Below are 27,865 nucleotides of genomic sequence, written 5' to 3' on the forward strand. Positions count from 1 at the left end.
TTTCCTTCAGTAATCCTTGATATTCCCTGAGGAGCTGAGTTAAGATTTAATTGTGAAATTTGCATAGTAACTCAGCAAATAAATTCTCCCGTCTCTCATAGACCTTTCACTGCAGAGGGCCGTTTTAGTTATAAATCACTTATTTCGAGATCTCAACTGCATCAGCATTTTGTGCCCCTGAGGAATGTGGAAAGGGGAAGAAAATCCAATGACATGCAGAGTTAGCGTTTGGCTTTCATTTCTTGGTGTAGGGCAGTGGGAGGCAGAGGCTGGATGGGGACAGAATAACAAGTGCCATCTTTGGACCTGTGGCTCCTCCAAGGAAAACCTGTGTGGGAACAGCCTGGCTCCCCAACACATCCATCCGAGTCACCCTTCAGCCCACGGCAAGCTGGGAAACCCGAAAAGATTTGCAGAAAGGGCACAAAGGTAGGACAGTGTGCTGGTTCCCTGCCGTTGACCCCTGCTGAAATCACGGACAGCCAGTTGACCCTGGTAAAATGTGTGGTGCTGGATCTGCAAGTACTCCTCCAGGGAGGGTCAGGAAGATCACAGAGGACAGTGTGTCCCAGCCTTGTCTAAGTACAGCTGAGGTCTTGGCTCCCATTTGGGACTCACTCTAGCAATGAGGTTTGTTTTGTTTTGTTTTCTTCCCCCTTTTCTTGGGCTGAAAATATTCTGGATCATTTCAGAATGTTCCAGAATGTAAATATGGTTGTTTGGTTGAATCAAATAAAAACAATTTCACCAGAGCCCAGAAATCTCTTCTATAGCATCTTTGCCTATTTTATGTTGGCATCACAAGGAGCTTCCTCTCTCTGGCATGCATCCAACACAAGCAGGCTTTAGGTTATCGAGGGCGGTCGCAGAGCAAGCCCGGGTTATAACAATGGAGAAGGAAACCCAAGGAAGGTACAAGAAAGTTTAAAGACAGGGGAAGGAGAAGCGGCTTTGATTATTCACCCTGGGAATCCAAACTCTCTGTCCAGAGATAACAAACGTGAGTGGTGCTGAATGGAGATGGCTACTGGACCTGTCTTGTATCTCTTGTCCCTTAGGAAACCCTAGCAATCCTCTTGAGACAAGATCTTGTGTGGATTATCAGAGGTTAAGCTGCTAATCAACCAAGATGTGATCATCTCCCTTTAAAGAATATTGCTACTCTTGAAGAAAAAAAAATTTAAAAAGAGCAAACAGGAATTTTATGCAGATAACTTACATTCACCTAAAAACGTGAAGATTGCTGATCAAACGCAAGCCTGGTAGTCATATTTCCTTCAAACAACTGATTTCAGTTCCTTATTTATTCTGTAGCTGATCAAAACATGGTGCCCTAATTTTCAAGTTATGCTTGTCAGCCCCAGGAGATCAGTGAAAATTTAAATTCCATAGATGAATCAACAAGTCGACGTATCTCTGCAGATGCATATCTTCCCACTGACATGCACCAAGTGGTCCTTCAATATAAGAGTTGCCTTTTCGTCTCCAATTGGAGTCAATGAAGGATTCAATCTAAGCTGCTTTTTTCTCCTGACTCTATAATCACATCAACAATAATGTTCCCCAAGAAAATGTTATCGCAGAAATTATAATGAACATAATGTAGGTGGTTAGATAAACAATACTTATTTTAAACCAACACCTGACTAATGAGTGAAGTACTAGTAATGTTACATTACAATCAGGAATAAGAAAGGTACCTAATCTACTGCTAATAATTATTGTTTTGGAAATTATAGCTAATATAATGAAACAGAAAAACTCAAGTAGGTATAAACATCAATAATGGGAGATAATGTCTATAAGTTACAGTGGTACAATTATTAAATGGGAGATTCCAGAAATAAACAATTTATACATTTTCAGTTGCATGCAGTTCGGAGTGCGGTGATGAAATCCTGGGCCTTCCTGCTCCATCCGCCTAGGTTGAGAACCGTCCACCTGTCCCCACCATATACACTATCCTTTCATTAGACAGTCACCACATGTGCTGCTGTTGTATCGCAGGGCTTGTGTTCAAGGAGCCTTATTTTTCTGAATAATAACCCCCAAACACAACAGTAGTGTTGCTGGCAACTTGGACACACCCAGGAAAAATCATGGAGTGCTTCAAGTGAAAACCTGGAAGCTCTTGACTTAAAAAACGACAACAACAACAACAAAAAAACAGTATAAGCTGAAGTTGCTAAGACCTACAGTAAGAACAAATCTTCTAACAGCAATATCGTGAAGAAGCAAAAAGAAATGTATGACAGCATGGTTGACACACCCCATGCCACAAAAATGATGGCCACAGCGTGTGGTAAGTGCTCCGTGTAAAAGGGAAAGGCATTAAGTGGTAGGCTATGGTGCTGCCCACAGTTTCTGGCATCCATTTGCATCTAGATTGTTCCCAGCTGATAAGGGCATACTGTATGTGACTGTACACCAAGGAAATCAAAATGATTCACCCCAAAGCAGTAAAACTAGTGTCACGATGACAAGAAAGTATGATAAAATAAAGCATTCCATTAATTTAGCAGTGAAAGTAAAAGCCTCAGAAAAATAAGATGAAATAGACATAGGCTGGAATAGCAGACAGAGGACAACCTTGCAAAACCCCAGAGCGCCCCACAGTCCCGAACCCCGAGAACAGACTGGGAGATTAGATAAAAGACGATACGCAAAACTGGATTTTCTTACCCCTTACTGGTACTCTGGCAAGTGGAATGTCGGACAGCCAGCCATTGAAGTCCACACCTTTGTAAAACCAGAAGACAGAGCTGTAGAAAAGACAGGGGTTTCCAGATAGAAGGAGCCCAGGAGGAGCCCCAACCCAATGAATCTCCACAGTCACAGGTAGCCTCGTCTGAACACCAAGGACAAGGAGACCATTCCCGCACCTTCCACGGGGAGAAACACGGGTCACAGAAATGGGAATTAGATGAGTATCTGTTGTCTCACCAGGAACTCTGTGTTCTAAAAGAGTTGTATTTAACCTAGAAGACTATGCCTAAGCACTCAGCCCTTAGCCTTGAGACCTTGTAGAGGGCTGAAGACACACTCTTAGAAGGGGTTTGGAACAATGTTCTCTGGCTCAGGGACACCAGACACCTCTTGGACCAGGTTTGGGGATCGTCTCAGAAATGGGGTTCAAGTGGAAGTTGTACACCAACAACAAGGGTCCCTGCCCCTTCTCTAGATGCCTTCCAGAATACTGGTAGAGAAACTTACTTTGTGCAGGAAGATGACTGGAACGTTCTTCTACAAGGGACTGATGGACCCAAGAAAAAAGACAAGCTAACATTTAGAGTGGCATCCATAGAAAGTTCAGGTCTCTACTCCAGTTCCCCAGGGCCCACCAATCAGCAATTCTGCATTTTTCTGTGCCTCACACTTATAGATAAACAGACACACAGGATAACCTGACATTTGAAGGAAACTACAACAGGAAAGAAAGACAGACACAAAGCCAAACAAGCTGAGAGGGTCTGGACATAAAGACATAATGACTACAGAGAGGAAGAGGGAAAATCTTCCAAAAATATTCTTACCAAGATAAGATATTCACCCATCAAATAACAATGGGAAGCTCTGAAGTTATTATTCAGTGAGTAAGAAAAATGCATGTGATGTTAAATTATGTTAGAAAATTAGAAAACACATCAATTAGAAGTATGAAAAATTAGCTAAGAAAATCTCACAAAAAGTAAGACAAAAAGACAAGGAAATTACCAACATGAAGAGATATAAAATTAGAAGTCCACAAATCTAAATATTAGAAATTTTAGAAAGAAAGGATAAAGAAAAATCAGGGAAGACATCATAAAAGATCTTGGTATTCATTTCTCCCTTTAGAAATACCATCAGTGTCCATTCCACTAAATTTAAAATAGCCCCACTAATTCATATATTTAAAAATTATTTTGAAAAGAAATCTTAGCAATTTGGTAGGGAGGAGGGAACAAAATAAAAACAGACCAGGAAAAGGCACCTGGAATGTAAAGAGACTGCTGGAAGACCTTGAAGATCTTCCTTCAAACTTCTATGATAAAGTATTCCTAATGTAGAATTCTGATGCATCCAAAATACCCATCAAGAGGAGTGTAGCATAAACAGATTTTTAGATGATACAAATTTATTAGTAGGATCTTAGTGTGTTCCTAGAACTTGTGCTTTACCAAACAAGAAGTAAAACAAAGGGCTGGGGATATAGCTCAGTTGGTAGAGTGCTTGCCTCATATGTACAAGGCCCTGGGTTCAAACCCCAGCACCACCACCACCTCCAAAAAAAAAGAAAGAAAGGAGGACACTGGTGAGATTCAGTCAATGATCAACAGAGGTACCAGGAATTTCCAGACGATATGTTCAAGGAAGACTCAAAAGGACAGCCACACGTCAGGCCCAGGGAACCCTCAGTCCAGACAGACAGGAAGACTTTCTGAGACAGATTGAGGTTTTGAGAAGAGTTCACAGTTGTGTGGATGGTTTAGTGATTAATTGATTAAAAGTTTACAGATAAATACATGAAATAATGTGTAAGATTCAATAGAACAGGAAACCCCAAGTAGAAATTTACCAGGAATTTCGAATCTGGTATTCAATATGAACAATGTTTTACATGAACTCTGATCAACTCCAGGGCCAAAGGCGTGAGTTGTGATTCCATCAGACTCCTCTGAAAGATGTGATGTGTGCTGGAGGGGACAGATTCCTGGAAACTTCATGGATCTCCAGCATAGGAAGATGACCTCAGCATTCAATGTAGAAGAGGCAACTAGCTGCCCCTTTGGTAAGAATGGAGAGGGTGGCTGTTTGTTTACCCTGGTAGAGTGACAGGTGCTACTGAACATAGGTGCCTCCGATTTGTAAACCAAGCATCTATGAATATGACTCTAACTCTGTTTAATAGGTGTCTTCTCAGGTATCTCTGATCTCCCTTCATGAAATAGCAATCCCTCATTCCCCATGCCTCTTTCTCAGCGTGGTTCTGACTTACAAACTGATTGTCCCTGATTGAGAGATCGTTCTGTTCAGTCACTGTCTGAGCCCCTCCATTCCAATCAGGAGTGAATATCTGGAGGTCCAAGACTTGGCTTTTATTTGTGGTGGAACTGCTGGCACTTAGACTCACACCTAGAATAAATAGCAATTAAACAAGGAATCCAAAACATATTCTAAATTGGACATTTTATTATTTATGGGGTTGATATTTGTTTATTTTAGGGTAACTTTTTCCACCTTGACTGAGATACAATTGATAAATTTTGTGAATGATCGAGGTATCTGATGTCATGTAATATGTCCACATCATGAAGGATTGCCACAATCAAATTAATTAACACATGCATCAGCTTACATGGGTTCCAACATTTTGTGTGGTGGGAATACCTCAGATCTGCTTCCTTAGTAAATTTCAAGTAGACAATATAATATTTTTAACAAGAATCCCCACACTGCAAATCCCAGAACCTATTCATCTTATACTCAAAAGTTTGTATTCTTTGTCTGACATCTATTTCCCATCCCCATTCCCTGGCAACCACCATTCTACTCTGCTGCTTCTTCTGTAAGTCCCATTACTGTACATTCTATATTCTGTAAAAGTGACATAATACAGTCTTTGTCCTTCTGTGCCTGCCTCGTTTCCCTTAGCATGGTAGGATTTTCTTTTCTTTTTATGGTTGAATAGATTGGATTATATCTAGATACCACTTTTCTTCATCCATTCATCTGTCGATGGACACGTTCCTCATTTCCATAATTTGGTGATTGTGAACATGCTGGAATGAAGGTAGAATTGTAGATAGCTCTTGGAGATACTGATTTCACTTCCTCCAGATACACACCCAGAGGTGGGATTGCTGGGTCATATTGCAGTTCATGTTTAATAGGTTGAGTAACCTTCATTCTGTTTTCCATAGATGCTACACCATTTCTCACTCCTACCAAGGGTACACAGGTTTCCTTTTCTCCATATTCTGGATAGAGCTTGTTATCTCTTGTTTTTTTGATCATAGCCACCCCAATGTGTGAAGTGATTTTCATTGTGGTTTTGATTTGCATTTCCCTGATAATTAGTGTTGTTGGGTATTACTTGTTGGCTATTTATGTGTCTCCTTTCTTTTTTGTTTTGTTGGTGCATTATATGTCTTCTTTTGAGAAATGTCCATTCAGAACTTTTGCCTGTTTTTAAATTAATTATTTGTTCTTAATATTTTTGAGATTTCTTTAACATATATTTGATTATTAACTCCCATAAGACACAGGATGTGGTTTGTGATTTTTTTTTGTTAATGATAGAAACAACCTATGGTTGCTTTTTCATTTTATTATTTCTTTTGCTGTTCAGAAGTTTTTCAGTTAGATATATATATATTTTTAAATCTTTGCTTTTGTTGTCTGTGGTTTTAGTGTCATAATCAAAAACATCATTGCCAAGACCAATGTAAAGAATCTTTATTCCTATCTTTTCGTCTAGGAGTTCTACAGTTTCAGGTCTTACATGTAAATCTTTCATCCATTTTGAGTTCATTTTTGTGTATAGTACAATATAAAAATCCAATTTCATTGTTTTTCCTTGTGGATACCCATTTTCCCATTGAAGAGATTATCCTTTCTCTGTTGTGTATTCTTGGCATCCTTCTCAAAGACTATTTGACCACATATGTGTATTTCTGGGCTCTGTGCTGTATTTTGGTCTATTGGTTTATGTGTCTGTTTTTATACCAGTACTGGAACAGTGTTAATTACAATAGCTTTGAAATATATATGTAATCAGAAAGCCTGGTTTCTCCCACTTGGTTCTTCTCTCTCAAGGTTACTTTGACTATTAAGAATAGTCAAAGTTAGCTTTTGGTTATATATGAATTTTAGGACTTTTTTCCTATTCCCATGAATATGTTATTGGAATTGTAATAGTGATAGCATTTAATCTGCAAATTACTTTGGGTACTTTGGATATTTAAACAATCTTAATCCTTCCAACCCATAAAAACGGGATATTTCCATTTACATGTGTCTTTTTCTAATTCTTTTCATCAATATTATAATTTTCAGTATACAACTATTTTATCTCCTTGATTAAATTTATTGCTACATATTTTACTCTTTTTGATACTATTGGAAATGAGACCATGTTTGTAAGTTCTTTTGGGGATAGTTTATTGTTAATGATAGAAACATGGCTAATTTTTGAATGTGTTATTTTATCCTGCAACTTTACTAAATTAGTTTATTTGTTCTAACAGATTTTTATAGAGGTTTTAGTGTTTTCTATACATTAGATCATGTGATCTGCAAACAGAAAAAAGTTAACTATTTCCTGTCTAATGTGAATGCCTTTTATTTCTTTTTCTTGACTAATTGCTAGGTCCTAATGGCTAGGACTTTTTGTACTATGTTAAATAGAAGTGGTAAAAGTGGGCATCCTTCTTCCCTTGTTCCTGATCTTAGAGCAAAACTTTAGCTTTTCACTGTTGTATATAGTGTTAGCTGTGGGCTGGTCATATATTGCCCTGTTATGTTGAAGTACATTCCTTCTACGCATTCTTCATTAAAAATTTTTGTGATAAAGGATAATGAGTTCATTCAAATGCTTTTTCTCTATCTATTGAGATACATGAATTTCATTGTTCATCCTATTAATATGGCATATCACATTTATTAATTTTCTTACGTTAAGCTATCTTTGTATCCCAGAGATAAATCCAACTGGATCAGTGCATATGATACTTTTAATGTGCCATTGAACTCAGTTTTCTAGCATTTCATTAAAGATTTTTGTATCTATGTTCATTAAGGATTTGGACTCTTAATTTTCTTTTCTCCTGATATCCTTCTCTGATCTTAAATGGGTAAATCTGGCCTTATAAAATAAGTTTGGAAATGCTCTCTCCTCTTCATTATCTTTTTCAGAGTTTGAAGGAACGGTGTTGATGCTTCTTTAAATGTTCGGCAGAATTTACCCATAAAGCCACCTGATACTGGGCTTTCCATTATTGGGAGGCTTTTGATTGCCAGTTCCATCTTCTTACTCATTACTTTTCTGTTCTGATTTTCTATTTCTTCATTATTCAGTCTTGGAAAGTTGTACTTTTCTAGAAATTTATGTATTTCTTCTAGGTCATCTAATTTGTTGGCTTATAGCTGTTCATAGCAGTTTTATGATTCTTTGTAATTCTGTGTAATCAATTGTAATGTTTCCTCTTTCATTTCTGATTTTAGTCTTCTCTTTTTCTTAGTCTAGCTGAGATTTTATCAATTTTGTTTTGCTTTGCAAAAGCCAACCCTTAGTTTTGCTAATTTCTTCTTTTTATTTCTTGTCTTCATATCATTTTCATCTGCTCTAATATTTATTATTTCCTTCCTTCTGCTTGATTTGGGCTTAGTTCCTCTTTTTCTACTTACTTGAAGTATACTATTAGTTGGTTCATTTGAGATCTTTCTTTTTTCTTAATATACATACTTATCACTGTTAAGTTCCCTCTATGAACTGCTTTTGCTATATCCTGTAAGTTTTTGTATATTGGATTTCCATTTTTATTTGTCTCAAGATATATTTTGATTTTCCTTTGGATTTCTTCTCTGACTCATTGGTTGTAAAAGACGTACATTGTTTAAGTTCCATATATTTGTGAATTTCCCAATTATCCCCTTGTTACTGATTTTTAGTTTCCTAACATTGGGAGCAAAAGCAGCTTCATATGATTTTCAATCTTATTAACTTTATTAAGCCTTATTAAGTCTTGTTTGTGATATAATATATTCATATTAGGTCTTAAAGTATACTTTATAAGTTATTACATAAAATTACATTACTATTTTTATTTCTATTGCACTTTTTATTTTTGTCTGTTTTGATGATTTTTGCTTCTAAAACCAGAAGCACTGTGAAATTACAGTTTGACAAACTTTGAGCAGCTCTATGTTGTGGAAGAAAGTCATTCAATTCAAAATCTCATAGGACTCCACTATCATGAGATATCTGTCTTTCTAACCAAAACAACAATGTGTGAACATTGAGAACATGCTCAGACTGTACTCAAACTACAGATTTCTATCGTGAATAATAAATTATGTCAAAGGGCAAAAAAATTATTTATGTCTTCTTATGTCAGATTTGTATGTTAAAAAAAAATTCTAAATTTATGAGATCCTAGCTCTTGCTTTAAAGATTAAGCTAAGAAAACAAACAAAAGGATTTTGATGAAAGCATTTTGGATTGATGTTGAGGAAAAGATAAGACCCCAAAGAGCACAAATTTGCTCCGCTAACTAATGTGGCATGAGGACTGCTCGCAAAATTCTTGGGGAGGGCAATTCTTTTTGAAATGATTTTCACCCCCAGACCCCAGAATAAATTAAGAACAAAAAGACTGGTTCAGAATGCATGCAAATTTGGGGTGCACATTTGATTATGAATGTGAGCTTAGTTGACTTAAGCAATTCTGCTTTCATATTTCACTAATTAGGTAGGGGACAGTTCTGATTGTGATGAGATTGTCCCACTCCAGCTCAGATTTCCTAGGAGACACATTAATTAAAGCAATTCTCCTTCCTCCTGAACTGAAACTTTACGGAGGCTAAGTGTTCCTCCCCGACCCCCATCCTGTCACATACTCTACACCGTACCTTCCTCTTGAGAAAAAGAGTGACAGCATAAGATAAATAAACAAATAAATAAATAAGAGGCAGAAATAGCATTGCAACCCTGGTAAGTTTGTCTGAACATTTTTAGAATATTTCAAACAGAACAAATACAATCTAAAAGCAATGGCACAGAAAGATGTGACAGGACAGATCTTGTTATAACCACAGGGAGATGAATACCATTAAACCAACACTTTCTAAAGCAAACGTATAAATCTATGCATATGCTTGAGCTAAGTACCCTATGATAAATGGACAGAAGAACTGAAACTAGATATATATTATCCCTTACATGTCTACTCACTCATCACTCAAAATAAGGTGCTCCAGTATATCCACATGGAGAATACTAACAAATGTTAAAGAAATCTCTATGGCAATTGGTTGAGAGTCTGATGTAGATAACAACACAGGAAACGCCATGTAGGTCCTATAATCAACTCCTGCAGGTGGTGGGAAAAAACATAGAATCGAAATGGGGAAGAAAGAACTATTCTCTCCTCTCCTTGACTTCCTCTCTTAACTTCCTCCCTGTTCCCACCATTGGCATCACCACCCTTATGGAAATGCATACATATACGTGAGATGTTGGGGTTAGACCAGTAGAGGGACGGCCACCAAGTTGGAGGAGAAGGGACCCTAGAACGATACCAATTTAGACTTGAATCACATTTCCATGGCTTCTTATCTATAATTTCTCTAGTGGTTTCTGACCACACTTCGTTATCTTTAAAACATGAATAATAACATAGACGTCACAGACTTTTGAGCCAATAAGTCCACGGTGTCTACTGTGGCAGCCATTCACTCCCACCAACAACACAGATCAAGAGAGAGTGTTTCCAGGACTGGGGATGTGGCTCAGTGGTAGAGCACTGGCCTTGCATGTGTGAGGCACTGGATTTGATCCTAAGCACCACTTATAAATAAAGGAATTGTGTCCATAAAATTAAAAAAATGCTTCCCTTGATCTACAAATCTGATGATTTAGGAATAAGGATGTATATAGAATGAACAACAACAAAAAAAAACCCAGAAACTTCCAAATATACCTATTGATCTATCAAAACTGAGCATTTTCAATTAATTTTACAAATATGTATTATCTACTACATGCTAGAAATCATCTCTGTCATTCCTAACCTTATCTAACAAGACTGACATAATAGAGGGCTGACAATTTGCAAGGCTCGTCATCATTTGAATTATTTTGATGTACTTATTAACAGTGTATGTTGAATCGATGTCCATTTAGTTTCTCACTTAGAGAGAGATAAAAAGGGAGGGGTGGGAAGAGAGAGTGAAGGAGAGAGGCCAGCCTGTCTATTTAGGGATCTGGAAGCCAAAGCAGCAACAATTCTTCATCTCTGATATGCATCCCCAAGTCCCTAAGAGCATATCTGATTATTAAAAATGAACGTGCAGAAGGCTCTGATAGTCATAAGGGAGTGCAGAATTGTTACAGTTCAGATGAGAACCTCCAAAGAAATCTTTTTGATGGAAGTTGCACATAAAGGAAAAGAAATAAAATAGGTTCTAGGGCCTCACTACCTACTTTCCAGAAATGAGACTTGTGCAGATCCTACTGAGGATCTCCCTGGCTCTTAGTAAGTTCCTCTGAAGCCTCATTACCCTGACAATCATGTTGGATCATCACAGTTCTAGAGCTGCCAAGGGACAGTCACCACAAATCCTTCAGAGGGAAGCCCAGGGAGACCCACGGTAGGCTCCTAAGGCTCGACGGAGAGGACAGAGTTCTACTCCTCACTATGTTTCTGCAGTGATTTGTGGAGTAAATCCCTTAATTCTCCTAGCCTTGCTTTCTTTTCTTACCTCAATAAAATAAAATTAATTATTCCCATAGACTTGCCTCAGGGAAAATCCCGGGCCTACCATTGCAATCTCACAAGGAGGGTTATTAGCTCGGAAGAAGTAAAGACTGATGGGTGGACAAGGTGTCATCATTGCCATCCCACCTGCGGGGATGGAGGTCCACAGTCAGTCACAGAGGGTCCCAAACCTGTAGGCTACGAGAAAAGGCACACACATCAGTTCATGAATGTTCTGTAGTAAAACCAGGTAAGGATCCAGGACCCCCACACACAGCAGACAGGGCAAGGATCCAGGACCCCCACACATGGCAGACAAGAGGGCAGCTGCTCTTACCAGGACTGTGGGGGTTCCTCTGACTGGAGAAAATGGGAGTCAGAATTGGGGGGGCGTTCTCCTGGCATGCCTTAAACAAGGACTGACCAGAGACACTGTACCCAGTTCACTCAGAATCCAGGGCGAACAATGACTCCAGAGAAGCCCTGACAGCAGGTCGAAGGGGTTTCTTATCACATCCTAACCAATTTCCCCACCCCTGCTGCTGACCAGGACCAGTGGGCCACACTTGGTCTCTGTCCCTGGGTTGATCTCTCACTGGAATTGTCTTTTGGCTCCAATTTGAAATCACATTGATGCCTAGAAAGAGGTAATTACTTGTCAGAAAGCCACACGGAGATTACTTCCAACCTGAATACTTCTTTTTCTAAACCCAGGGACCTGGGTTTGGGTTTGGGTCTTTACATAAAGAGTGACAGAGAGTAGAGATTTACAGACGGACCTGATGCTGCAGAATTCGAAATTATGTAGACAAGGCTTTTCAGAAACCTTTTTGAAAGTCTAGTATATCCAACAGTCTAAATACCCTAGATTGCATTTATTTCTAAAGATCTTTGAGAAAAGTGTGGGGCCTGTTAACTGTCTTGTCTCCTTCCTTAGCTCACGATTCAGTAAGGCTTAAATTACCCCCTTAGATGATTGTCACAAAACAGGCCTGTCTTTGCCTTAATTTCTACAATGGGAGGGTCTAGGAATGGAGGGATAATAACAGATCCTATAGCACACCTGTGTGAAGTAAGTTCCCAAAATAAAGATGTACTCATTTTTCTATTAGGAAGATTGTGATTGCTTAGGTTGGTGAATTTTCTACCAAGGTCTATTTTTAAAAATTGATAAAGAAAAAATAAGTGTACAAAATAATTTTGGGCCTATCAAGGATTTTAGTGAACTGTTAGGAGAACTAAGCTATTTCATAAAGCAAAGTGTAAAACCCCATTGTGGATCTTTTTGAACTGGTCAAAAAACATAAAATAAAGAGCAGAAGTCAACAGTCATTTCTCAACCTCAGACAAAGTTAATAGTCACTGCCTTAAGAATCTGATTGTAGCAAATCCTCTGATGTTAATTTCCTTCAGTATATTTATTAACAACCCAAGAGTGTAAAATGTGCTGATAAAATATAATTTGCATAGTTTGTCAAAGGTAGGAGAAATTATGAGGAGGGTAGAAATAAGTCACAAATGTGACATAGAACTTAGCTAAGGAGAGAGGGATGCTGCTCTGGGACTCAATTTCAATAATTATCCCCAAATTCTTTAAAGTGAATATGAGTTGTTGGGTAGGTGTCATTATATGTAGGAAAACCACGGTCCACCTTGGTTCCAAGGGCTAAGTTTTAGCTAGTCCAATTTGTATAATACATGGCAGAATTCAGAATTAGCCTGAAAAGGATGACTCATGTAATCATAGAAATAGATGTGCTGTCCTGGGCGGGGGGGGGGGGGGAACTGAGCACATCATAAACTCAATACAAAATACCTGACTCCAAAGTAGAGACACTGTGCGTTGCACCTGGAAAGACTCTTCCCAGGTAGAGCTGTTCAGAGGTGATGTCTTCCTGGACTGTGCCTGCAAAATGTTTGCATTGGCTCCAGCCTCTCAGTCAACAATCAATGGAAAACTCCTGTCCATTAAAAATCAGCCATCAACAGAAGGCACAAAGGGGCACAAGTTGACCAAGGCAGCATTTCCCCCATGTGTTCATCTTATCATTCCTCTACTTACACCTTCTGGTGATTCATATGAGCTCTCAAACAGGACCAAGTTCAAGTGCTCTGCTTTCCTACCAGCCACAAATATGTGGCTATATAAACTCAATTCCTATAAAATTGAGTTTTAGATCCTCTGACTTTCCAATTAACAAGACTGGGTTGTGGTTTGGGCTTTAGAAAAGAGGAAAAAGAAACAATACATAGAGCTGATCATTTTGCCCCCACATTTGTAGTAAAAAGACAATCAGGGTAAAAAAAAAAAACACATGAACCAGTGAATTTCTTTCAAATTTGAATATAGAAATAAGGCCTGAGTAATTGGCTATTTCTGAGAGCACACAGTTCTTCCGTGCATCTTCCGATAGGTTGAAACCCAAAACAATACATCACTACTGATGGAAATATCAAAATAGCACTTAAAGTACTTCAACCACCAGAACCATACATTCCACATTCGCCACAACCATGTATTCCTGTGTTTTTATTTAAGAAAAACAAAACTCTCCACTTGGGAAAATTATTCCAAACTAGAATAGTTCATTTTCTAAAAATATTCTAAGTCTCAAAACAAATACTTAAAGGGAATAGAATTTTAATTGCAAAACAAGTCAGCACTTTCCTATCATATTAAAAAATAGACTCTTCAGTGTTCCCTCTCAAGCCATACCACACTTAGCCAATCTTTTGCTAATTCTGTAAAGGGCCTTCCATGGACCCTCAAAGATTCATGGAGAGGAGCCAAGAGGGCAGTGCCGTGTCTCTCAACTCCTAGAAGAGTCAAAACTCTACAAGGGTCAGAGTGTGTTCATGAGTAAGTATGGACTGAGTACCTGTCTGATGAGTTACCATGCCGCAGAACAGAAGCTCATGGCAACAGCCAAAGATAACCTAAGGACATGTGTAGTGGTCAGAAATGAAGAGAAGGAGGCGGAGAAGTTACCAGACAGAGCAGCACAAACAACAGCCAGAGCCAGTATAGGTACAAAGCCAGAGTCCTGGAGGTACCCAAGGCATTGGTCCAAGGCTCACACACAAAATGTGGAAGATGCAGGATTCAAATCTATATTGGTCAACCCCCAAAAGAATGTTTGCATATGGCAAGATGCTCTGTGCTGTGGAAGGCTGAGGCCCTTTTTTTAAAAAAATTTATTTTTTAGTTGTACACAACACCTTTAGTTTGTTAATTTATTTTTATGTGGTGCTGAGGATCGAACCCAGGGCCTCTCATGTGCTAAGCATGTGCTCTACTGCTGAGCTACAACCCCAGCCCTGAGGCCCTTTTTTTGTATGAGAACTTGCTCAGGATATGGAGTTATAATAGCTGTGTCGCTCCTGTTGCAAAGAAAGGGACCAGATGGTTGAAAGTCAACAGCCATCACCTGGTGACTTTCCACTGTTGAGCTTAGTACCATAGTAAGTTCTGGGCAGAAACAGAAAAACAAGAGAAAACTCATCCTCAAGAACAACGTGCTGTACACAGTTGTGCCCAGTAAATATTTGTTGAATTAATGCATAAATGGATAGGTGAATGCCCAAATAAATACGTCGAGTCAGACTATCAACGCATCTATGGATGGGATCACTAGCATCACTGTTAAAGAAGCAAGCTCTGGTCTCCTTACTAGAGGGTCTCTTCCATTTCTCTCTCTCTCTCTCTCTCTCTCTCTCTCTCTCTCTCTCTCTCTCACACACACACACACACACACACACACACACACCCCAAGAGCAAGGTGCTCATCAGTTCCCTTAGACACAAGTCCTACCCCAGACTTGGCAAACTGCCTTTTCTGCCCAACCCACAGGATTGAGAATCTGAAGTGAAGTGGAAAATCAGGGCTGAAATAAAGCCATATTTGGGCACAAACCTTGAGAGATGAAAGAGGAGAGGAAGCGCGAGTGCAATTAGAGGGTATTAAATAGGAAGCGTTAGTTATCAGAGGGGAGCTGAGGAGCAGGCTGCAACCTGTCAGCCCAAGTGCGCAGATCCCAGGTGTTCAGTGCCTCCCACCCTCCTCGCCCCCTCCCTCCCTCTCTCTCTCTCTGCTAGATTAATGAGCCTGAGGAGACACCTCCAGATCTTTTCCATGTGTTTGGGTGGGATCACTCGCGACTTTCCGCCTCTGACAGGCTTGCTGCTGCTCAGCAGTGTCGTGCAGGAGATCCGGGACACTCAGATCCATCCCCCTCCACTGCCAGCGTTCTGCCTGTGTGCACATTTTCCTGCACAATAACCACAACCCAGGGAGCCGGAGAATGAGGCCTCCTCATTCAGGGCAAGAAAGATGTTCCAGGGGGTCCACTGAAGGAGTTCTAGGCTGTTGAGGCAAGTGTCGTATTTAACCTTGGCATTCCCTCGTCAAAGATCCGCCAGCCGGGAGGAGGGTCAGAAGAAATGGAGAGAGAAAGGGGAATCAGAAATTCCTCCTGGCACAGGCTCTTGGTGAGAGAGAAGTGAGCGTGCCTTGCACAGAACGAGATCTGGAGGAAAGGCTTCTTATAATTCTGCTGCCCAGTGCTGACAGCCCTTGGCATATTTTCAGCACGAGGTACATTAACAAATAAGGAAAAGCACCCCCCTGGGCCTCTAATAACATTTATTTCATGCATCATTTCCTCGGAGGAATAGTAGGCTGTGTGCTTTTTATTCCTGGTGTGTCCCGTCTCAGAAATAATGGCCATGCTCACCTGTTTACTTCTGCGTGTTTTACAACCCTCCTTAAGCTTTGTTTGTCTTCCTCCAGCTCTTCTTTTTCTTTCTATGTGCCCTGCACCTTGCACGTCTAAGTGAAAGGGATACAACCGCTAATATACAAGGTGGAATATCAGAGTCTGTGGCGTCTTGGGCAAGACATTGCAAATCTTTTACGGAAGGAGGCAGAGTAAGAATCCAGAATAAATAAACCGAATGGCCTAGGCAGTGTAAACTGAGATCAGGATAAATAAGCAAAAACTGGAATGATTCCCAAGCTTCTTCAAGCCTATCAATTCTTGACACAGGCCAGGCCCTCAGGGCTCCTGTGTTGAGCAGGGCTAGCCAGCCTGTGCTATCACAGTTGGCTGCATAGATCACCGGCCATTCAGACGAATTTCCTGGGCCTGGGACGAGGCTGTGTACTCCCAAGGCCCATGCCTGGTGATTCAGGAGCAGCCCCAGGTTTGCAGGGCCTGCCCGCCTCGTGCCCACCAGACCCACCAGCACCACGATCCCTACAAACCCCAGCGAGGCTGTGGCTGGAAAGAAAACGAAGGGGTTGACCTTTCTGCGCAATCTCAGTGACCCTCTTCTCCCAGCCCATGATCATACAAGGACCCACCAATCTCTCCGCCAGAGTGGACTCTATTGACCTCCAACGACAGACTTCACCAGCTCCCACCAGAACCTCCTCAAGGGAAATGACAAAGTCGGGTGCAACCCACACTCCAGCCTGCAAAGCGATGAGCTCTCATAACAACAGAGAAAAATGGATGGAATAAAAATGTTCAACAAAAACTAGAAAGTGGAACTGTGCCGACATGACAGCTATAACCACACAGAAGGTTGTTCATTCGGGTAAAAAGAACATCGAACATGAAAGAATGAAAACGGCCATTTATTTCTGTGGTGAATCCGGGGTGAGGTTTTTCTTTCATTTCGATTTTCATTAACATAGAATGTTATTTGTGCAACATGGAAAAACAAATGAGGTGTCCGGTCACGCCGGGCTGCATATTAAAGTGACCAGGGCTGTAAGCTGAACCTGAACTGAAATTTCCTCAAACCCACAGTTTCCTCAAACCTCTGGAGCACACCGCCAGGCCTGCCAGCTGCGCCTGCAGATGTAACTGAATTCAGACCCTCTCCTTCTCTCACGGTCTCTCACCTTGTCCCCCACCTTGTCCCCCAATTTGTACCAGAACACTTTGTTTGTTGTTTCCCGCAGCCTTTTCAAGCCACCCAGGGAAAGGTCAAGCCTTGGGCAAGTGACCCTGTAGTTATGGAGCCACATCTTCATCATTTATTAATCGCCTGGCTTACTTAACAGCATACTAAGTTCCCTACTGGCAGTTTCCCATCATTCCAGGAGTCCTTGACTATCTTACCAGGTGCTCAGAAGGCTCGGGTACTGCAGGAGACCTGAGAAATAGAAGGAGATGAGTCCCTGCCCTTGGCGATATTCGTCCACTAAGGGGCAGCTCATTGCTGGGAGTGGGGATGGAGAAGCAGCTTTAGAAGATTCAAGGAGGTGAGCTGAGCTGCCAGGACCCAGGTCCTTTCCCATATTGGGTCTCTGTACGCTGAGTCACTTCCGTAATGTAGGAGCCATTCCTTTATGTCACCATTTTTAAGAAGTCTCCAGAACCTGGCTGTAAATCATCCACTGGGCTCCTATTGTGTGGCGAGAAGGGAGAAGGGGGAGGAGAGTCGATGGCAGTATAATATTTATGAAAGGATTTAAAAAAATAAGTAAAACAGAAAGTGAGTAATTAGGTTGAGAGAGATTTTGTATAAAGACAGCCCTGGAAAGATTTACAGTCGTAATCTCTAATTTTTCTCGCCACCGAGGGCCACCTTTATTACGGCTCCCAGTAGGAAGCACATTGTCACAGATTTTTGTCTGCAAACCACGCAACATTGATTGCTTGCTGATGAATGTGCTTCGTCGTCTGTGTTCACCAGCAACATACAGGGTGGCCAGAGTTTTTCATCTTGTCGTGAACTAACTTAAATTAGCATAACTGATTTTAAATGATTCCCACCGCCAAAGATGGGGTCTTTGTATTTTGTCCTCACAGCCTCGCTGCGGGCTCCCGTTAAGCTTTGAAAAGTGTTGGAAATAGCGCAAGAGTCCAATCACTACCCAAGTCCCCAGGGGTGCAGGGACCCTAGGACAGAAATGCTGGGATGCTCCTAGCAGAGACTGTAGCAGCCACGAATACCCGAGGCGGAGGCCATTGAACGCAGCCTCAGGCCACGCCATGCTGGTCTTGAAGGAGGTCATTTTGCTCAGAGGAAGATACTTATGGGTCCCCTGGAAAGTCTCACAGTCCCTGTGGGTGTTGGTGGACATGCAGGGGGGCTGAGAAGGTCTACCTGGTTAGAGTAGAGGACCTACCTCTGGGTGCCTGAGCTTCATTTCCAAATTACCACCCACATCTACCGTTCGTGCCTTTCCTACTGTCACTTTAGCCATTCACATTTTAAAGGATGGTGTTTCGATTTTAAAGAAAAGGTGACTTAGCATTTCTCTGGGGATTTAATACAAGATTGTCATTGCTACTTTCTCAGTTTGGACCCTCTCTCTTCCTACCCTGAATTTGATCGTACCCTGTGTGCACTATGATGAGAAGAAAATAAGAATGTTTTCTGTCTTCAACCCCCAATAGCCTCACAGACTGGACTGTGGACTCCAGTGGAAGTTAGAATTTGGCGTGGAAAAGAATGGAGACAGCTCCTTGCAGGACCACACCACAGTCCATAGTCTTCGGCCAGCATGGTGAGGAAAGGAAGAGCTCTGCAGAGGACAGGGACAGAGAAGTATGGAGGGGGACAGGCTTCTCCAGGAAAAGCCTGGGTGTGCAGGCTTTTAGGACAGGAACTGGGGTTTCATCTGCATTGTGTCACTGCCCTAGGAGCCAGTGCCCAGGAGAATTCCATGATGTGCTGCAGGGGAAGGCCTGCGGTCAAGGACTGACATCCTCTCACTGTGTTCAACCGAGCAACTCCAAAGGGAACTCAGTCAGTGGAAACCAGAAGCACAGGGTTTAGAATATGGAAGATCCACATGCTGGCCCACTGGCAACCAGAGATTTGGCTTAGGAACTGAGTGTTCATGACTCCACACTGCATCAGGGTACCCAGGATGAAACATAGATACTAAGAAAATGTAGAAGAAAAGTTGGATGAGATCAGGAAGTTGAATTCTCATTGCCTTTTGGGTGTCCTCACAAAGAAAGAAGAGAAAATGGAGAAAAGGAACTGTCCGAGTATGTATTAGTTTCCTGTGGCTGCTGTAACAAATGACCATAAATTGGATGGCTTAGAAGAAAATAAGAATGTTTCATACCCTTGTGTAGCCAACACCATGTCAGGTGGGGACATTCCAGCTCTCTGCAGGCTCCCCAGGCTGTGCTCCTCCTAACCCAGGCCCTGCCACCCCAGCCATGGGTGAGGTGACGACCATATGCTTTCTATCAGTATTGATTCCATTGATCTTTTCCATCTGTTGTGTGAATGAAATTGTACAGATTGTAGTGCACCTTCAAGCCTGGTTTCTCCCACTTAGCATAATGCTTTGGAGGTCCATCCATGCTGGATGTCCGGATCGTCTGCTCTCTAGCTGCGTTGTTGTGCAGCATATAAATGCACCTTGTTTGTTCATCCATTCACCAGCTCATGGGCATTTGAGTGGTTTACGATTTGGGCTATGAATAAAAGCTGCTGTGAATGCGTATTTTAAAGACACATAACTTTAAGTTTCACCATAAACTCTTTTTTTTTTTTCTATTTCAAAATAATCAGGATTCTGAAGCCTCAACCTCTTGGATCCCCTAGGGTATTTCTGAGATGAGACAAATTAGACTATACTACATCACTGAGTTTTCATTTTATCTAAGAGCAAATATTTAAGCCATGTATAGGAGAAAAAAACAACAAACATGTGTTTTTGAGAAGAAGCCTACAAATATTATTTTGATCATTTTATTTCTAGCTAACTCTGTCATGTTTTTTATAAATTTGATAATACGTGGATATCTGTGATTGATGTGAAATAGTTTTGAAACTATTTTCTTCTGATTTCTGACTGATTTATTCCTTCCAACAAAAGTTTAAAGAAGGTCTCTCTCAGTCTTGGAAACTACCTCCTCCCTGGCTTCATGACTCTTGCTTGGCTGTGCTTAGATGAGGGCTGTGCCTCAGTGCTCCTCATCAGAAGGCAAATGACAGGATGGATGTGGGGAAGGAGGCCAGGTGTGGGGAAGGAGGCCAGGTGTGCTGAAGGAGGCCGGGTGTGCTGAAGGAGGCAGGGTGTGCTGAAGGAGGCCGGGTGTAGAGGAGAACACTGAACAGAATGTGAGAGACAGAAAGGACGAAGGCAGGGCTTTGTGACTCAGGGAAATGAGCCCAAATCAGAGGACATGTAGAAAGCTTTCTTGCCTACTGAGGGCAGTAGGCCTGGGGAAATATAATCAGATACTCGCAAGTAAAGAAGAAGCATAAATCTAGTCCAATGGATTGTCTCTTTTTTATATTAAAAAGGCTACATGAAATCTATTATAGATGCAAGGCTACATGCATGAAATAAAACTTGGGTCATCATTAAGTCATAGAAAGGGAATTTGAAAGGGGATCCTTCTCTTTCCACTTCCTCTTCACCTCTCAACATGCTCAAGTGGGGCTCCCACCAGCAGTAACTCACAGAAGTGCTCTGACCATGTCCCTAGGGGCCTCCCAACTGTTCAGAATGTGGTCCACTTGACCTTTTCCTCGTTCTCGTTATCTCTACAGGCTTTGATAACCTTGATCATGCTTCCGAGAAGCTTCTCAAAAGCTTCCTCTCTCTCGTTTAAAATCATCTAAATCACCCTCCATGACAGGCCAAAAATGTCTCCCTGAAATATTCACATCCTAATTCCTATAATCTGTAAAAAGCTCTTTATATGGGGAGGACTGGGGGGAGAGATGGAGCACTGTCTCTGAAGATAGATTAACTTAAGGATGGTGAGATGGCAAGATTTTCCTGGGTCACTCAGATGGGCCCCAAATGCACAATAAGCAAACTCAAGAGAGAGAGAGAGTGAAGTGGGGGGAATGAGAGACATTTGACAACACACAGAGGATAGACCATGTGAGGGCAGAGCTCTGAGAGATTTGAAGATGCTGGCTTGAAGACTGGACTGGTGCAGCCACCAACCAGTGAATGCCAACAGGAGCGGGAAGGGATGAGGAATAGATCTTCTTCTTGGGCCTCCAGAACCAACGTGGCCCTATTGATGCTTGATTTTAGCTCAGTGGTACTGGTTTTAGATGTCGCCTCCAAAACTTTATCAGGGGCTTTATCAGCCAGGCTAAGACAGAAACTATGGTCGTATGATGTGGGAAGTGTAACCAGAGACACCTGCAATAATCCAGACCCAGATGGATGACAAGGTCAAGGGAGGATGGCACGCAGGTTGTCACAGGTTGCTCTCCATGAAAATCAGAAAGAGACACCACTTAGCATGCAGGATGGCTTATCCGTGCAAGTTCTTAGGATCCATGCCTGTGGGGAGAGGGTTGAAAGCAGGATGGGGCAGAGGGAAAACTGAAGTGCCACATAGTCACAGCAAGTCTTGGCCACTCCACAGGGAATTCTGAGGATGGACAGCTGTCCTCAGTAGGGCCACAGGGGGCCCAGCTTTTTTTGTGTGTACCATATTAGGGGCAGGCTGCCCCTGGGAAAGGGGCATGAACCTGCACTGAGGACAATTCCTCAGCTGTAGAACTCCCAGTGGTTGGAAAAATTAATCCCTTGGGCCCAAAGGTGGACATGTAAGTGGAGAAATCTGAATCAACTTCATGGTTTCTATCAATGTCAATTTCCTGGGGTGGTAGGGCACATGCAGCATGTATTATACTGTTACAGTCTGTCTCTCTCAGCCTGGGTGAACCAAAAAATAAAAATACATCCCCAGAATTATTAACAAGAAGGTCTGACTTCACATGGGGTTCAGGCTTGAATTCATACTATTTAATTGGTCTGGGAACTCCCAAGCAAAGGAATCGGTACAAAAGCAGTCTCAAAGTAGCAATGCCCTGGGGAATCTGGCTTCAGCAAACAGAAGATCTCTCGGGAAGGATACCTCTTCAATCCAGGCAGCAAAGGAGTCCAGAGATAAGGCCCCCCAAAGCCTGAGCTCAAGCTGACAGAGACTTGGGAAAGTCATCCTCCACAAGCAAAAACAACAAATAGGAGAATCAGATGCTTAAGCAATCCACATCATCAAGTTATTAAAAATAGACAAAGAAGGACGGATCTTCTGTTACTTAAGAAGACAACAGGAAGAATTTACAAAATTAAAAATATGAGTAAGTCGAGAGAAACTAATACAGGGATCAACATATATGAAAACAACTTTCAAAATATACAGATTAAGTAGGAGTTTGGATACAGGGAATGAGAAAATTTGGAAACTATAAAATGTAACTTATGAAGTAACCCAAAATGAATGAGAAGTTGAAAAATTCGAAAGAGAAATTAAAGGACCTAGGAAAGAAAAGTTCATAATTTATCAAGTAGGAGAGACTACGAGAAAATGGGGAAGGAAAACTGAAAGGGATAATGACAGAGGATTTTTGAGAAATAATGAAACATATTAATCCTGTGATTCATGGAATTAAAATTCCCAAAAGGGAAAAAGTCTCTCTTTCTTTCTTTTCTTTTTTTTTTGTACCCAGGGGTTCAATCCCTGATACCAAAATCAGGATGAACCGCTAAGCCACATCCTCATCCTCAGCCCTTTTTAATTTTTTGTTTTGAGACAGGGTCTATCACTAAGTTGCTGAGGTTGGCCTCAAATTTGTGATCCTCCTGTCTCAGCCTCCTATGGGATTTTAAGCATGTGCCACAGCATCATCCAAGAATAACTATCTTGAGATTATCAAAGCAAAATGTTCCTAAAAACAGCCAGAGGAAAAACACTCTACTTAAAACAGAAAGGTACTTCAAAGAAAAATGATTTCTCGACAGCAACAATGAAGATAAAGACAAAAAAAAAAAAAACCCTAAATTTTACATTCAAAAAATAACAGTTAAACTACATATCTTTTTTTAAAAAAATCAAGTGTGAACATGACCTACCAATGAAATTTTGGAGCATCTATCCTAGAGCATCATGTGAATGTTCTGTCATGCACGGGAACCCAGACTGTTAACTCACACACCTTCTTCAGAGTGTGAGTGGTTAAACTCGTGCACATCCAGGCCACAGGATGCTGCTGAGCAACAAGAAGAAATGCAGCACTGTTACACACAGAAGCCCGGATGACTCTCCAGAGAAACGTGCCGAGTAGAAAAAGGCAACCGTGAAAAGTTACATATTTCATGGTTTCGTTTATATAATGTTGTTGAAATGAGAAAATCATGGAAACAAAAGGAAAAACAGATTAGTGGCTGGCCATTAGGGTTTAAGGAGGGAGGGAGAATGGGGCAGGGTTTCTATAAAAAGTAGCACAGGAAGAACTCCGGCAGTGGTCCAGTTAAGTATCTTCACCGGGTGTTGCTCAAAGTGATACATGTGACTGGAGAGAGGGAGATGAATGTAGGTGTGAGGAGAAATCTGAATGAATTCTGGTCTGTACCGATGCCCATTTCTGATGCTGATACTGTACTATACCTGGCAAAATGTTCCCCTTGGGGAAAGCTGAGGGTCGGGGTGAACAGACCCACATCTTTGCAACTTTCTGCAAATCCATAATTGTTTAAAAAACTTAAAAATAGCATTGAAAAAAATCAAAAGTGGACCGAGTTATGTCTAAAATAGGAAAAAAAAAATTTACCCCCAGGAAGAAATTTATCCTCACTGAAGGAACTCCTAGTGAATATATTTAAAGAAAAATGAAAATTATCTCATAGAAAAGAGCAACTTTGAACAAAGAAAGTGACATACATGTAGATAAATTTTAGTAAAGATTGACTAAAATAAAAACAGTATCTAATTTTGAGTGGTATCAAAAGGTAGACACAAAACACTTTAATAGCATGCAGGATGGAAAGGGTTTATTAAAAAGAAAATATGTCAAGGTGCACATGACTCAGGAAAAGCTAGAGATACTGTTTGAGACCTTCTTAGCTCTGTGTTTCATGTTAACATTTAGAGAGTAACCACCAGAAAAAAAACACAGATCAAAAAAAGACAGAAAAAAAGAAGGAAAGAAAGAATAAAAAGAACAAAATAAGTTGGTAGAAATAAATTTAAAAACTCACAATCATAATAAATATAAATGGAATAAACTCTGTAGCTAAAGATTAGTGATATCACGACAGATTATTATAGAAACAAAACCAAAAACTAGGAAAATAAATTCTAGTTATGTTCTCTTTATAGAAATGTCCACTAAAACATAAAGACACAGGAAGTTGGAAAATAAAAGAAAAAAAAACAAGCAAAATAAAACTGGTCCAGTCATATTAATATCAGACAATAGGAAAAAAAATTTTTTTGACCAGGGATTGAACCCAGGGGTGCTAAACCACTGAGCCACATCCTCAACACCCCCCACCTTTTTAAAAATTTTTTTTGTTTTGGAGACAGGGTCTCACAAAGTTGCTTAGGGCCTTGCTGAGTTGTCGAGGCTGGCTTTAAAGTGGCAACCCTCTGCCTTAGCCTCTCAAGCCGCTGGGATCACAGGCATGTGCCACCAGGCTTGGTTCAGACAATAGAAATTTTAAGGTGAAACTTAAAACATTCAGTATTGTTTGTATTTGTGAAAAACCTGAAACAAACTAAATAGTCACCACCAAGAAGATAAATAAGTATTGATTATGTACATGTATATGTGTATGCATATATATACATACCCATGTATACACAAACACACACATATGTCTGTATGTATATGCACATATATAATCAAGATACGTACAATGTAGGAAGCCACCCATTCTAGGGCATTCTGTCACAGCAGCACAGCCTTGGGCCATTCATGCCCACCTCCACAGATGAAACCATTAAACCTTATGAAATAATCTATGAATATATACATATTTTTTTTTAACGAGGGAGAAGAGGTATACACCTGACCGTGACAGTTCTGTGTACCATGTTACCTCTAAATGCCAAAGAAACTTCTGTGGAGCCCACTGTGCTTGTGTACTGTGGTGTTCCCCAGCCTCCCCTGGTCAAGACCTTTGTGCACAGAGCAGTCATTCACATTCACTGACGCTGCCTGACGTGGTGGCGGCTACACAGAAAGCTGGAATGTTTAAGGCAAATGTGAAAGCAAGGATGTAAATCTGATTGCTGTCAAAGGAAACAGAACTTTGGTTCCCAGGGCCAGGAGAAGTGATCTGTCCCTAGTGGGGCAGCCAGGACCTTCTCCCCTGGTCTCACTTGCCCCCAGCCGTCCTGTCATCAGAAGCAGGAAGCAGCGCTGTCGTAGGGGCTGGTGGCAGAGCTTGACCGTGCGCATCAGATCTTTCAGGACGATCCCTTTCCTGTAGCTAATTCTGCCTACTCCACCTTAAACGTCAGCTGTGCCCCACAGTTAGAAGCACAGGGGAGGGTGAACGAGGGAGCTGAGATGAACCATGACGTTATCGGTTGATTCTTTGGCTGTTACTGTCAGACATTTAAGTGGAGAAGGCTCAGAAGGTCTGGCCCCATCCCTTCTCCATACCCATTCTCTACTCTAGAAAATCACTATGGAAATTCCTATAGTCCTATATGGGAGTTTGTTTGGCAACGTAGATTCTATAAGGGATCCTCCCCAAACCCTGTCTTTAGGGAATTATTAAGGAATTGCTTTATTTAACCAATAGCCTTCTGGACAGAGACACCTCACACGTAACCAGTACAAAGCAGAATTCGTTTCTTTCCTTCCTCCCTCCCTCTTTTCTGCTCTTTGGTTTCTGTGAAGGCTCCCACCATAGGCTCTGCCTCAAATCTGGCTGACCTGACCGCCATCCTTCCCGCCCTCCTACCCACTCCTAATCCAGGGCCAAGGGCCAAACTACTCTCACGCTGTCTCTCCCACCAAATTCCTCCTCCCCTGCTTAATTCTCTAGTCTTTCTTGTGAACTATTACAAAAGCATCTTCAGTTGCTTCTCTGTCCTGGTGCCATGTGACCAAATACTATACGACTGAAGAGTGACATCCTGATTACATGTCATCCCTTGTCAAATCCCTCAGTGTCTGCCATTACTCACAGGATAAAGTCAGAGACATGAATAGGCCGCTACAGTCTGGCCCTACCAATTGCTCCAACCCCTCTCCTAACCGTTCATTGATGACTTCAAATACATGGCCACAGAACCAAGCTGCTTGCAACGGTACCAGCCTGACCTGGTCTTTGTTCACAGCAGACCTGCTCCTCACCCTCTGGGCTTTCAAGACATGGTTCAGGCCTCCTCCCCTCCAAGATGCTTTCAGGTTTGGAAGCATCTCTGTCCCATAGCATGGAAGGGGATGTGCCTGTGGCTTGTGCAGGGTTCTTCCCCAGCCTCTGCCATATTGAATTGAAACAATCTATTTAAATGATTTTCCATAGCATATGCTCCTTTTCACCTTGTCCTATCCAGCAATAGCAGGACTAGGAAGCATAACGGATTTTGAATCCATGTATGTGCAGCACTTTTGGGCCTTTACACATATGCTTTATTTACTTAACGCGTTAATCACCTGCTAAGCAGGTTCTTCCATTGGGAGCCTGGGAAGGAATCGGGCAGGAAGGCAAATGGTTCCCAGCCGCCTTCTGCATGCAAGAAGATCCCAATGCCTCTCCCATTTCAGAATCTCAAAGCAAGTTGAGGTGGAGAAGGGAAGAAAACAGTCGAAATGAAAATGGTTAAGTTAATTAATTGCAAGCTCGCTTGTAGGACCAGCACGTTTATTTAATCAGTTGCCTAGTAACCCTGCCTGTGTATGATGTGAATCTGATCAGCGTGCCTTGGGAACAAATGATGGGCCATTCTTTCTCCCAGGCACCCTCGCTCCCAGCCCGCTCTCATGTGCTCTGGGGTTTGGAAAGCCTGAATTCCCCCCATGCCCACTATCAGGAGGTTGTGAGGTGGAAACAGATGCGTGTCTTCTTCCTCTTGTCCTCTCTGTCTCCTGGACAAGGTCGGCCTGGACACGGGCTTTCAGCTGATGCATGCTAAGACAAGAAAAATGACCCACATCCTTTGCCTTTACAGAATGGTCTGCACACCAGGCGCTGAGAAGAGACACTTGGCTCTCAAAACGGTTATCATGTATGGACCCACATCAATAAACAAGAAATGTGTCCACGAAACACTGCAGGCCAGGTCCTCTGCCGGTGGCAGAATGCAGAGGGGAAAATTAAGAGGGGGACTTCAGGCTGCTGGTGTTGTGTCGCATGAGCTTTTGCGGTGACCTTAAACAGGGGGCAAGAATAGATGATGAGTTTAATTACGTAAGACCAGCTCAAGATAAACCGTGCAGTTTTGTTTCCTCTTTGAAAAGAAGAAAAAAAAAAAACTCAGGCTGTAACAGGCAACTGAACACTGAGCACCCCTTTGGTGCAGGATTTATTGGAGGATTTGATGACAAGATTTGCTTGTAGATTTCCACCTCCCTTATGTTATTTTCCTAGCTGGTCGTTTCGAACACCCCTCCCCCATCTTTATCCCCAACCATCCTGTTCTGCAGCCAAATAAAAA

At 41.5% G+C, this 27,865-nt stretch overlaps 1 long non-coding RNA gene and 1 other non-coding gene across 3 annotated transcripts; both read left to right on the forward strand.

Moving 5' to 3' along the window:
• Positions 1–220: 220 nt before the first annotated feature.
• Positions 221–27,865, forward strand: LOC124100949 (uncharacterized). Of its 2 annotated transcripts, none has more exons than XR_006854483.2 (3): positions 221–429; positions 4,622–4,771; positions 27,380–27,865. It is a non-coding gene; the product is annotated as an uncharacterized LOC124100949 (long non-coding RNA). The 2 variants fall into 2 exon arrangements; XR_006854484.2 differs by lacking the exon at positions 221–429 and adding an exon at positions 996–2,302.
• Positions 4,186–4,258, forward strand: Trnam-cau (transfer RNA methionine (anticodon CAU)). The gene has a single exon. It is a non-coding gene; the product is annotated as a tRNA-Met (tRNA).

This window comes from Marmota monax, unplaced genomic scaffold (genome assembly GCF_021218885.2).
Source record: "Marmota monax isolate L192 unplaced genomic scaffold, Marmota_monax_Labrador192_F-V1.1 WCK01_AAM20220418_F8-fsc00164, whole genome shotgun sequence".
Classification (NCBI taxonomy): Eukaryota; Metazoa; Chordata; class Mammalia; order Rodentia; family Sciuridae; genus Marmota; species Marmota monax.